An 11,725-nucleotide genomic window follows, 5' to 3' on the forward strand; every position below is an offset into this window, starting at 1 on the left:
CTAACCATAAAAGAAATCCAGTGTGACGTTAGCTGTAGCTTTGCGTGCTGATGAGAACACATGGTACCATCACCTTGAAAGATGTTTAGCAATATCCACTAAAGCAATTCTATTCCTTAGGTATATTCTCAAGAGAAATGGTCAGATGTGTGCCAGAGCAAATGGCAGCATTATTTGTAATAACCAAAAACTAGGAACCACCAAAATGTCCATCAAGAGAATGGATAAATAAATTATGGTGGATTCACAGAATGGATATTACACTGCTGTGAAGTAACAAGCAATTGTTATATACAAGTACATGGATGAATGTTACAGATAAGTTAAGCAAAGGAAGGCAGAAACTGGCGTACACAGTGTATGGTTCCATTTATATGAAGTTTAAAAACAGCCAAAATTAATCTGTGCAATAAAAGTCAGAACACTTGTTGTCTCGGCAGGGGGGAGGGGTTGCTATACTCTGAGAAGCCTGAAGGATTCTTAAGAGGTGTCGTAGGCGTATGTTATGCCTAAAACAAATATGTCCCCTAAAAAGGAGATGTTGAAGTCCCAACCCCCAATACTTCAGAATGTGACCTTATTTGGAAATAGCATTTTTATAGAGCTAATCGAGTTAAAATGAGGTCATTAGGGTGGGCCCCAATCCAATATGACTGGTGTCCTGATAAAAATGGGAATTTTGGACACAGACACAGTCACGCACAGAGAGATGACTATATGAAGAGACCCAGGGAGAACGCCACGGGAAGATGAAGGCAGAGATCAGGATGATGAATCTACAAGTCAAGGCATGCCAAATATTGCCAGCAAGCCACTAGAAGCTAGGACAGAGGCGTGGAACAGATTCTCCCTCACAGCCCTCAGAAGGAACCAACCCTGCTGATGGGACAGCTTGATTTCAGACTGCTAGCCTCTGGAAACGTGAGGGGATACATTTCTGTTTAAGCCAGTCAGCTCGTGGTACTTTGTTATGGCAGCCCTAGCAGTATTTGATATCTTGATTAGGGTGGTAAGTAATAGAGACGTGTATGTATGTACAAATCCATTGACTTGTGTAATTAAGATGTGTGTACTTCCCTATATGCATGCTATAATATATTTTAAAATTAAGCTATGTTAGTATGTTCTACTTTCTTCCCTATAGGATATAACGGATGACGTTGAAATTCACACAAATCCATACCAGGTTGTGATCCTCAATTTTTAAGAATTATTTCAGCACTTTCTCTTTGCCATGTTAGTAATACTTTCTCGATTAAAACCATCAATATCTTGAATCTTCTAATTGTAACTTATTACTCTTAATTGTCTGTTTAAACAGAACAATAAAAAAGCTTGTTTGGGGCAATGAAGAGGTGAAAGCACACGTGAGTAAGCAAGAAAATTGACCTAGAGGAAGTGATCAATCTAAACAGCAGAGAAGTAGTGCTTCTGGAAAAACCCTAATCACACTCATTCGCTTTGCAGTAATGAAGTGGAAAAGGCACCTTATCAAGACAAGGTCGGATATTATTCAATTTTTTTATAATTAAAAACTTGCTTCCAAGAGTACAATATGCCAATGGGAATTAGATATTTTGAAAATACAGTCTCTTGCAGTCGACTTTCTTTCTCTAAGTCTTATCTGACTAGCAATACAATAGTGTAAAACTGCTGTCTAATTTAATTCATGCTTAAAGGAACTGATTATTTCCTTAAGATTATTGAATTCATTTAGCATTATTAGATTCTGTTCTCCATTTACGCAAATGAAATAGGACCTTAAATGGAAATAAGTACAAATGAAATATGACCCTAAATGGAATTTATCATGATCACCATATTGTAACTTAAGGAAAAAGGGAAATCTCTATTTAGATGTTTTTTCACAATTATCATGCCATGTATAAGTAATTTTTTCCACCAAAAACGAAAAAAACAATTCACAAAGTTTATCCAAAAAGGCGAACCGGTGGCAGTAACTTTGATGTTTTTATTTTACAATTAAATATGACAGTTGGAATGGGGAAACTTCTGAAGCCTCCTCTGGTCCACCTGCTCTTGATGTCACACGTGGCAGCTGTCCCTGCATTGTTCTGAGTCACATTTAGGCTACCGCTGCTGCTGCTGCTGATGATACTGATGCACCAGACTGCTGAGGCTCATCTTTCTTCTGCAACATCTCTTCTGAGCTAGGCTCCTGCACCCACTGCTTTGATCCACCTTGTGAAGGGTACAGTTTTATTAGGTTTGTTTCCAAGTTGTGCGTTTACTGATGACATGGTGGGGTTGGTTTGATTTCCATAACAGCCATGATCACTGCCGTCCTTCTTGAACCCTGGGGACCCCCACAAAGTCCTTGTCGCACTTGTTCATCCACTGGGTTAAAGATCCTCCTAAAGCTATAAAAGGCTTCCTCATAATTTGCCTTTTGTTTTGCCACTCCTAGCCCCTCTTTATACAACTTGCCTAAATATCTGAACCCCAATATTGTACGTACTATAAATTTTTTTCCCAGAAAGATTCTGAGCCCCTATCATTGGATTTAAATAAACATCAGGACAGGAAAGGTCAGATAATTCCATCAGTAAAACATATCTGAACTCCATCTCCCACCAAGAAAGCACTCCTGGTACTTCAGTAGTTTTTGGTTTTTTAAATTAGAATAGCCAACCACATAATTTGGGGTCCTAAAACAAAGTGTACAACTGCAGTATTCTTGAAGTGATCAAGAATCATGAAACATAAAAATCTCATAGCCAAGAGCACATTAGACACTGATCTGTTTCTTTAGATTGAGGTCGTATTTTAATGGAAGCATACTTGGTTAAAGATGAAGTGACCCTTTATTGATTTGTTTAATGAAATATTCTGTTTCCATATAATGAGGACAACAGCATTTGTCTAATATCTATCTAGAGGGGTATCTATCTAACACCTAAATGTCTACCTAATATCTAAATGGAGGGATTTCCCTTCTTCCTTAAGTTACACTAATTGTGATTGTATTAATTTCCACTCAAGGTCATATTTCATTTGTAGTTATTGTACTTATTTCCCTTTAAGGTCATATTTCATTTGCATAAATGGAAAACAAAATCTAATAATGCTAAATGAATTTGGTAATCTTTAGGAAGTAACCAGTTCCTTTAAATATAAACACACTATATTCATTCCTTCTCTATTAAATTATACTCTTTTATTCTCCAGCATGATAGAAAATAATAGGATAAATTAGTACATGTATTTGTTACTGCTCTTAAGGTAAAATTTTAAAATCCTTTATCTAGTTTATGAGAATCTGGCCCCAGTTTATCTCTCAAGCTGGATTTTCTTCCTCTTTCTCCTAACTATAAGTACTAAAGCCAAACCAGACTTCTTTCAGCTCCTTCAACACTGTGATTTTGCTTAGCTCCCAGCCTTTGCCTAGCCTCTTTCCTCCACCCAGAATGTTCTTATCCAACCCCATCTTCACCCAGCACTCTTGTCCTTTCTTCAAGACTTAGCTTAAATATCACACCATCAAAGGTCCCCATCCTCCACCCAGCTGCTACAACCAGATTAAGTGCCCGCATTACAAACTCCTCAGACCAACATTTAACTTGACCACCACCATTGACCAACACTTAACACAGTCTCTGGCACATGGTAGGTGCTCAATGAATAATTATTGAGCTGTAATAAACATTTCTGTAGTGTAATATCAATATGGTTTGTTAGGCTAGAGGTGAAAGCATATTTATTACCCAATTTCAATTACATAGCACAAATAATCTTTGATCCCAAACATCTCCTTCAATCAAAAACTTTATGATTTTAAAAAATATGCTGGTGACAGTTCATTTCACGCGTCCACTTGGTTAGGCTACAGTGCCCAGTTGTTTGGTCAACTGGTCTAGCTGTAAAGGTATTTTGTAAATGTGACTAACCTTCACAATCAGTTGACTTTAAGTAAAAGAGATTATCTTCAATAATGTAGATGGGCCTCCTTCAATAAGTTGAAGACCTTAAGAGCAAAAACTGAGATTTTGGATAAGGAGGGATTCTGCAAGATTAACATAGAAATCCTGCCTGAATTTCTAGTCTACCAGCCTGCCTTACAGTTTTCAGACTCAAAACTGCAACATCAACTCTTACCCGAGCTTCCAGTTTTCCAGCCTGCTGAAACCCATAAATGCATAGATAAACAAATGAATGAATAAACGCTAAGTCCATGTGAAAATTTATCTATAATTCTTTTTTTTTTTGTAAGATTGGCACCTGAGCTAACAACTTCTTCTTCTTTTTGTTTTTTCTTTCTTTCTGCTTTTTCTCCCCAAATTCCCCCAGTGCACAGTTGTATATTTCAGTTGTGGGTCCTTCTAGTTGTGGTACATAGGACGCTGCCCCAACACGGCCTGACGAGCAGTGCCATGTCTGCACCCAGGATCCGAACCAGCCAAACCCTGGGCCACCGCAGTGGAGTGCTCGAACTTAACCACTGGGTCACGGGGCCGGCCTCCTGTAATTCTTTTTAAATAATAGCATTAGCTCAATCACATATCAGTATCAATTGGTGTTATATATTTCTGTAAGATGTCCTGGAAAGTAGTAAAAGAGTAAAGAATATCTACTTTCTATCTAGCTACCTATCATCTATCTATCTATCTATCTATCTATCTACCCTTCCTATGATCTTTTAGGGTAATATATAACATTGACCAAAGTAGAATATATTACTTAACTCAGTGTGACTCCCAAATCTGAAAATATATTTTGAATTGCAACCCTTTGCGCTCATCATACGATAAATTTTAAGGTTTACTGCATTGTTTTAATATTTTATTGCTATCTTTCTCCTTAATATGTATGATATTTGTGTACAACTGGCAAAAATTATAGTCTTCATTCATGTTAGTAAATTTTGGCTGACTCACCATTCTAGAGAACTCATAAAAACAACTTCATTAACATATGGTATATAGAATTTCTTTACTCTGTTGTTAATATTTCCTTTGAAGCTTTTAAAATTCAGTGGTACCAAGTGTAACACCACTATATTTCAATCTTATCTAGTTTTTTGAGGTTCTGAAAAGAAGCTGACAACCACAAAATGAATTCTGCTTTACTCATATACAGCATAGCATGGGGTGGGGGTGTCCTACCTGGAGTCAATTATTCTGTGAGAAGTAAAGCCTGAGAATTTCCAAATTGCTGTTGTTATTGGAGACTTTTTAACTTTTTGTTATGAAAAATAGTATTTTCAATATCCAATATTGAACTAGCCATTTCAAACATATAAAATTCAACTTAATAGTATAATGATACTCATCTTCTCATCACCCACTTCCAACATTATCTGCTCAAAGACAATCTTGTTTCATCTATACCCCGACACATTCCCCACACCCACGTTATTTTGAAGCAAGCCCAGACATTATATAGTTTTATTCTGCAGTGTCTTAGTATGTATCTCTAAAAGATAAGAACTCCGGAAATAAAATAGCCACCAAATGATCATCTCATATAAAAACTTAATAATTCTTTAATTCATAAAATACCTTGTCAAGATTAAAATTTCCCATTGTCTCATAAATGGGATGTAAAAAATAAATTGTTTGTTCAAATCAGGATCCGGATGAGGCCTCCTAGTGTGACGGGTCGAGACATCTCTCCAATTTATTTTAATCTATAGATTCTCCTTCATCTACATTTTCCTTTACAATTTATTTCTTGAAGAAAGTGGATTAGGTCTCCTGTAGAACTTCCCACAGTCTAGACTTTGCAGATTACATCCTAGTCTGCTCTTTAATCTTTTCCTCTGTCCTCAGTATTTTTTGTAAATTGGTAGTTGAACATAAAGACTTGATGTGATGTGTTCAATTTATTTATCTATTTTTGAGAAGCAAGTCTCCTTCGGAAGTTGTGTTGCATTCTTCATCAGAAATCTCATATTTCTGATCATTTTCATAGTGTTAACAGCCATTTTAAGTATCAATGATATTCATTAATTCATGAGGAGCTGCTAAATGGCTATATTCTAATTCTATGATTCCTTTTCATTTACTAGCTGGGATATTTCTATATTGGGTAACTTTTCCTCATCTAGTGTTTGATACTTTCTGATATGATTGGTAAAGGAATAGCGTGATAAATGCTTGATCATTTCTCTTTATTTATGATTTTTCAAAATATTGTGTTTATCATCCTCCAATCATGACCCGTAGAACCTTAGAATGTGTATTTGTGTATACGTGTTTTGCAGTGTGAAGAAACGCTGTTTTCAAGAAAACTAAATATCACCTATGAAAAGCTGACTGGCTTTGCTTTGGCAAATCCAACACAGACCAGGGTTGATTTTTTTTAATGCAGGATCTGGGACCTGGTCGGACAGCATAGACGTCGGAACTGTCACTCAGTAGATAGACTCACCTTATTCAAGGTCATAGAGTTGAAGTATAAAAGCCAGAAGGGTGGTTCATCCTTTCTAATGAGAAATGCAACTCTCAAGTCAATAGGATACTTGTGATCACTGATCAAGATTTTCTCTCCTGGAGAAAAATTTAAATAGGGAGCTGAATTATTATATGAAATTTGCTTGGTGGAGTTGATGTCAGAACAAGAGCTGGCTTGTTAGATACTCCATTAGCTGGCATCATTGTCCCAGACACCTTAATGCATCTGTCTCTATTCTAGAAACACGTCTGTAAATGGACCGTTGTATTGGACCAGAGCAAGTGTTCAGACAATTATTTACCCTTGTACTCTCTTGAGCAACACATTTTTTTTTCTTTCGACTTACACTCAAGCTTTGGATTAACAGATTCATTTTATATTTTAATGGTGACTTTGCATATTTTCATTGGGAGCTGGAGGGAGAGCAAAATATCTTACCCTAAAGAATGAAAGAAAAATCTACACGAATCAGAGAGGCACTCAGCAAGATCTACTGAGAGAAAAGAACATCAAATTCAGTAAAGCCAAAGGGGATATACAAGGAGGGAAGAGAGTGCTGGATTTACCATAAGGAGTTGAGGATTCTGCGGGAGGCCTAGTTCTGGCAGAGCCTGTGTTGGGACAGGAAGCCTCCCCCAGACTCTATCGTAAACACGTGCCATAGGTCAGGAACTGAAGTCCAGCACGGGGCATGACCGTGGTGTGGGTGGGGAGCCCCATCATCAAGGATCACCAGGGAAGTGTCCATCTGACCACACGGTATCGCTCTTGAACAATTAGAACAATCAAAGTCTCTGTGCAGTTAGACAAATCTGGCTCTTTTTCTCTCTCTGTGGCACTGGAATTCAGAATTGACCCTTTAACCCTACCTAACTGCCCAGGGCTATCGAATAATTTGTAGGGTTAGGAGTAAGCCCTCCGAGAGGAAGAGAATGTACTTACTTTGATAAGGCATTTGGGAGCTACAGTTGGCGACCAGAAAAAATAGGAGTTTTCTCTGCATTTGCACCACAAGCTAGTAATATGGGTTGCATTTGTTATAATCGCATTACCCTCACCCTCACCAACAGGCACGGTTGGAGACTCCCTCTGTACACGTGTTAGGTCACAGAAACTTACAAGGCCTTCTAGGAGAGGCTGATCTGCTTGGGAGGGGGGTAAGATATTAATAAAAAATAGATTAGCGTTTGAATAACTGAGGACTCTGGTTTAGCCAAACTGACACATAAGGTGGCCATCTCAAATGTATGCAAATTCTGCTTATGTGCTGCACACACGGATGAAATATACCTTCACGGAGTATAGAAGGAGGGCTTGCAGAGGGCTAATGTCTCTTGGAGATTTTCACACAGAGTGCATACCCAGCTCCAAAAAATATCAATTTATTGTTGGCTGTGTAGACCTCACTGTAGCTAAATTGTATCTCCTTAAAAAGTAGGGACTATAGGGCCCGCCCCATGGCCGAGTGGTTAAGTTCACGTGCTCTGCTTCAGCGGCCCAGGGTTTCACCGTTTCGGATCCTGGGCGCAGACACGGCACCGCTCATCAAGCCATATTGAGGCATCATCCCACATGCCACACCTGGAAGGACCCACAACTAAAATATACAACTATGTACCAGAGGGCTTTGGGGAGAAAAAAGAAAAATAAAATCTAAAAAAAAAAAAAATGGTAGGGACTATAATTCTTATTTCATTTTTTTAAAATCCTCCTTAGAGTTTTTTTTTTAATGGTATCTCTATTCATAAAAGGTACTTAGTAAAATTGCACGGGAAGTTGAAAAACCAAAGAGAAATTTATTTTTTTGCCATGTCTAATATTATTCATCCCTCTAAGTCTGCATGAAATTCAAATATTAAAAGACTCTTTGGGGGATTAAATCCTACTTAGAAAATAAGGCAATATAGGGAGTGTGTGAAAGTAATAAAAAATTTCAAGCACCAGATTAAAATATTTGCTTCACTTGGAAAAAATAATTATGCTATTTTCTAGTGCAAATGATTACTAGTAAATGGAAGTGTTTTGTTTCTTCTTGCTCCCTTTGACTGAAGTGTAATTCACACCAGACAGTCAACAGGCACAACTGTAGTCTCATAAAAATGGAGTAATTTGGGGAGGATTGTTAAGTCAAAGAATGCCAAAGAGATGGGAGGCATTTTCACTAGCAGGGTTTGAACAAAATATTCAAGTGAACAGATGCAGCTTACTGGCTTGTGGGACACACTATACATTTTCATCTATGCCTTAATTATCTTAATTCAGGCAGCTGAGACATGAAAGGCGCTTTCCCTTTCTTGTTTAATTTTTAAAGAGACTAGAGTCCACTGCTTGCTGGTGTATCTATGGTTTGCGAACCACGGGTGAAGAAATGCCTTTAACTAGCTTTGATCTGGAGAGCAATGGTGCTCAAACAAGCATATGATGAGTGGCTGGGAAGCAGGCAAAATGCAAATTTCCAGGTCCCATCAGTGACTCTGAGCCCACAGGGGTGGCATGGAAACTAGACCATTTTTGAGATACTGATCTGAGCCTGCTGGGAAAGTCCTGAGAAGAGGATGTGCTTCGTCATTTACGTCACCTGCCACCTGGATCAGCCTAGACTCTCCACTGAAACATTCTTGGCCATGTCTATAGTCCTCTGGTCCATCCCAGGGCTTCTCTTCTTGCTTGAAAGTTACTTTAGTTCTTATCAAATTGTGATAAACAAAATGGAACATTTAATTTCAGATTTATCTTAGGAAGAGGGAAGCTAACGAATTAAGAAATTTCCAAGGATAGCATAAAACCTGGAGGAACGAGAAACAAAAGGAGCTCTCTGTTCAGATTCCTGTCTCTGAAATCCAGGAACAAAACAAATTAGAAGAGCCTAAGGTACACAGCCCTGCTACCTGAAACTTAGCTTGATGTTAAAGGTTTTGAAAGTGAAATGATCTTACATGGATATTATTTATTTCAGATTAATTTGTGGAATGCCATAGACTAGTAGAAAATGTGGGTCCTGGATGAGGAAGACGAGGATATTTCAAGATTCAAAAAGTGATTCAAAAAGAGGGAGTCAGCCTTCTCTGGAAATTCTGTAGACAGAACCAGTGAATTGATACAAAGGATAAACTCTGTTTTTCACTTGGCTGTGAGCAACTCAAACAACAATTGAGTGGCTTAGGAATGCCCATTCTTCTCACTCTCAGAGGCAAATGGGTTGTTATGCACAGGGTACAGAATGCATTTAGAATTCAGGTGAAGTTCAGAATGTGTTTGAGTTGTACTTTAAAATAAACCAGGACCATCCCTACTAATACATTTCTACAAATAGATACAGCTGGGACCTCACTGGTGGGCCCTGTGGTACCCACATGGGTAAAAAAGGCAGTTAATATCCTAGAACATTAAGTTTGAGATGATGTACGCTTGACCTTACCAAAAAATCTGTCTACGTGTAAATAGTACTACATGTTTTTGTCTTTCAGAGTTTTGAAGATTTTAAGTCTCTGAGCAATCCAAATCCTTTCGAAGTTGAAGAATATCTTTTTCTCAACAAACAGAAGCATCCTTTTTATGTTAATACAGTCATGCAAAGAAACAATGACAGAATAGTTGGTATGGGAGTAATGCCCTGAAAGAGATGAGTCACTGTCTGAGGCAGAAACCGGAAGGCGTAAAGCTCCCTGTGGGGAATACAACAAAGACGTGGGAACCATTATAGGACGATCGACGTTGCCTCTGCCATCACCTGGGTTTGTGAATGGCTTCATCAGCACTTCATGCTAACACTATTAAATACGAAGTGTCAAGCTCAGCACTCACAGAAGGTGACCTGGACTAGAGCCAGGCCCCCAGCTGAGCCTGTGATGAGCATCCAGGAGCTGCTCGAATGAGGGATCAATGACTTGCAAGTTTACCAGGCAGAATAATGAATAGAAGTGGGACAACTGCAAGCAAAATTGGCATGAGAAATGAGGGTACTGAGAGAGTGGCCAAGAGTAGGGCACAGCTGCAGAAAGTTGAGGAACTAGCCCGCTAGAATCTGACCTGGGAGGTACAAACACAGCGCGGAAAACTTGGTAGTCCTATGAGGATTTTGGGGGCAGAGAAAATACTCTGTATGATACCATAAAGATGAATACATGTCTTTAAACGTTTGTCCAAACCCATAGAATGTACAACACCTCTCTGGCGGGGGATGTTGATAATGGGGGAGATTATGTTTGTGACGGGCCAGGAAATCTCTGTACTTTTCCCTCAATTTTGCTGTGAACCTAAAATTGCTCTAAAAAAGAAAAATGAAGTCAATAAAAAAAAGTTTTTTGTAAGGAATAAACACACTAAGATGTTTATATGAGCAATCATTTTGGTTAGTTTCAATACAATGCTATCTAAAAGATATGGCTAGTTGTATACTTGCATCTTCTGCTAAAATGATATTTGAACACCTCCAAGGCTATAAGCTTGCATGACCAGGATGAGAATAGAGCCTATTGAGAAGCACGAGGAAGATGAGTTGGAAGATGAACTGGAAGATGAGTTGGTTGTAGAGGAAAGATTATGATTTCTACTTAGAAGGACTTTCTATCTCAAATATTCATACCACTAAAAGAATGCTGAATGTTAATAATGACATTTAATGTTATAGTAGTATTAAAATAGAGTTGCTGTATTTTTCTTAGAGAGTAATAAAAATTGATAAGGATTTTGAGACACACTTCTATTTCTCATTTAATTGCACTCTTTGTATCCACACCAGCCCATCAATGTAAGATAAGAGAAAACACAGGTTTGTATTACCCAGTTGGATGCTACGCTGATATTTACTAATAGAACTCTGCTGATACAGAAGTAGATAGTAAAATAAGTTTTATGTCAATTGCTCAGGTATTTTAGGAGGAGAAGATAAGATTATGTTGAAAAGTAAACTGTAAGTTCCTTCGCTGGAGTTGCTGTGAGTTTTTATTTCTTTACATGTCCTAGTTTGTGAAATGCTCACACGTGAGGCATGCCAGGACCTAAGCCGACAGGGAGGAGACAGAAGCTAGGGAAGGAGCCTGGGAAATACAACCTAATGCAATAGCTGCCGCCACCTGTAGCAGCTAAGTGATTCATTGTACAAAAGGCAAGCGTAGCCCCAGTTGAGGTTATTTCTAAGATCTAAGGGTGTCCAGCGGTTAAGTGGGGCAGGGATAAAGTAGAAAGTCATTGTGTCAGTTCATACTCAAAAACAAGTGGGCGTCAGCATCATTTTAACTATTTAATTCATGGCGGAAATACAGCCAGTGAACCGGAGGCTGGGGAGGAGTGAGGAGGTAATGGTCAAAGG

The 11,725-nt window shown here is 38.4% G+C and overlaps 1 long non-coding RNA gene across 1 annotated transcript; it reads left to right on the forward strand.

Moving 5' to 3' along the window:
* Positions 1 to 626: 626 nt before the first annotated feature.
* On the forward strand, positions 627 to 11,113 carry LOC103549957 (uncharacterized). Its single transcript, XR_544647.2, has 3 exons — positions 627 to 1,009; positions 1,322 to 1,501; positions 9,882 to 11,113. It is a non-coding gene; the product is annotated as an uncharacterized lncRNA (long non-coding RNA).
* Positions 11,114 to 11,725: the final 612 nt, after the last annotated feature.

The sequence above is a fragment of the Equus przewalskii genome, chromosome 28 (genome assembly GCF_037783145.1).
Source record: "Equus przewalskii isolate Varuska chromosome 28, EquPr2, whole genome shotgun sequence".
Lineage (NCBI taxonomy): Eukaryota > Metazoa > Chordata > Mammalia > Perissodactyla > Equidae > Equus > Equus przewalskii.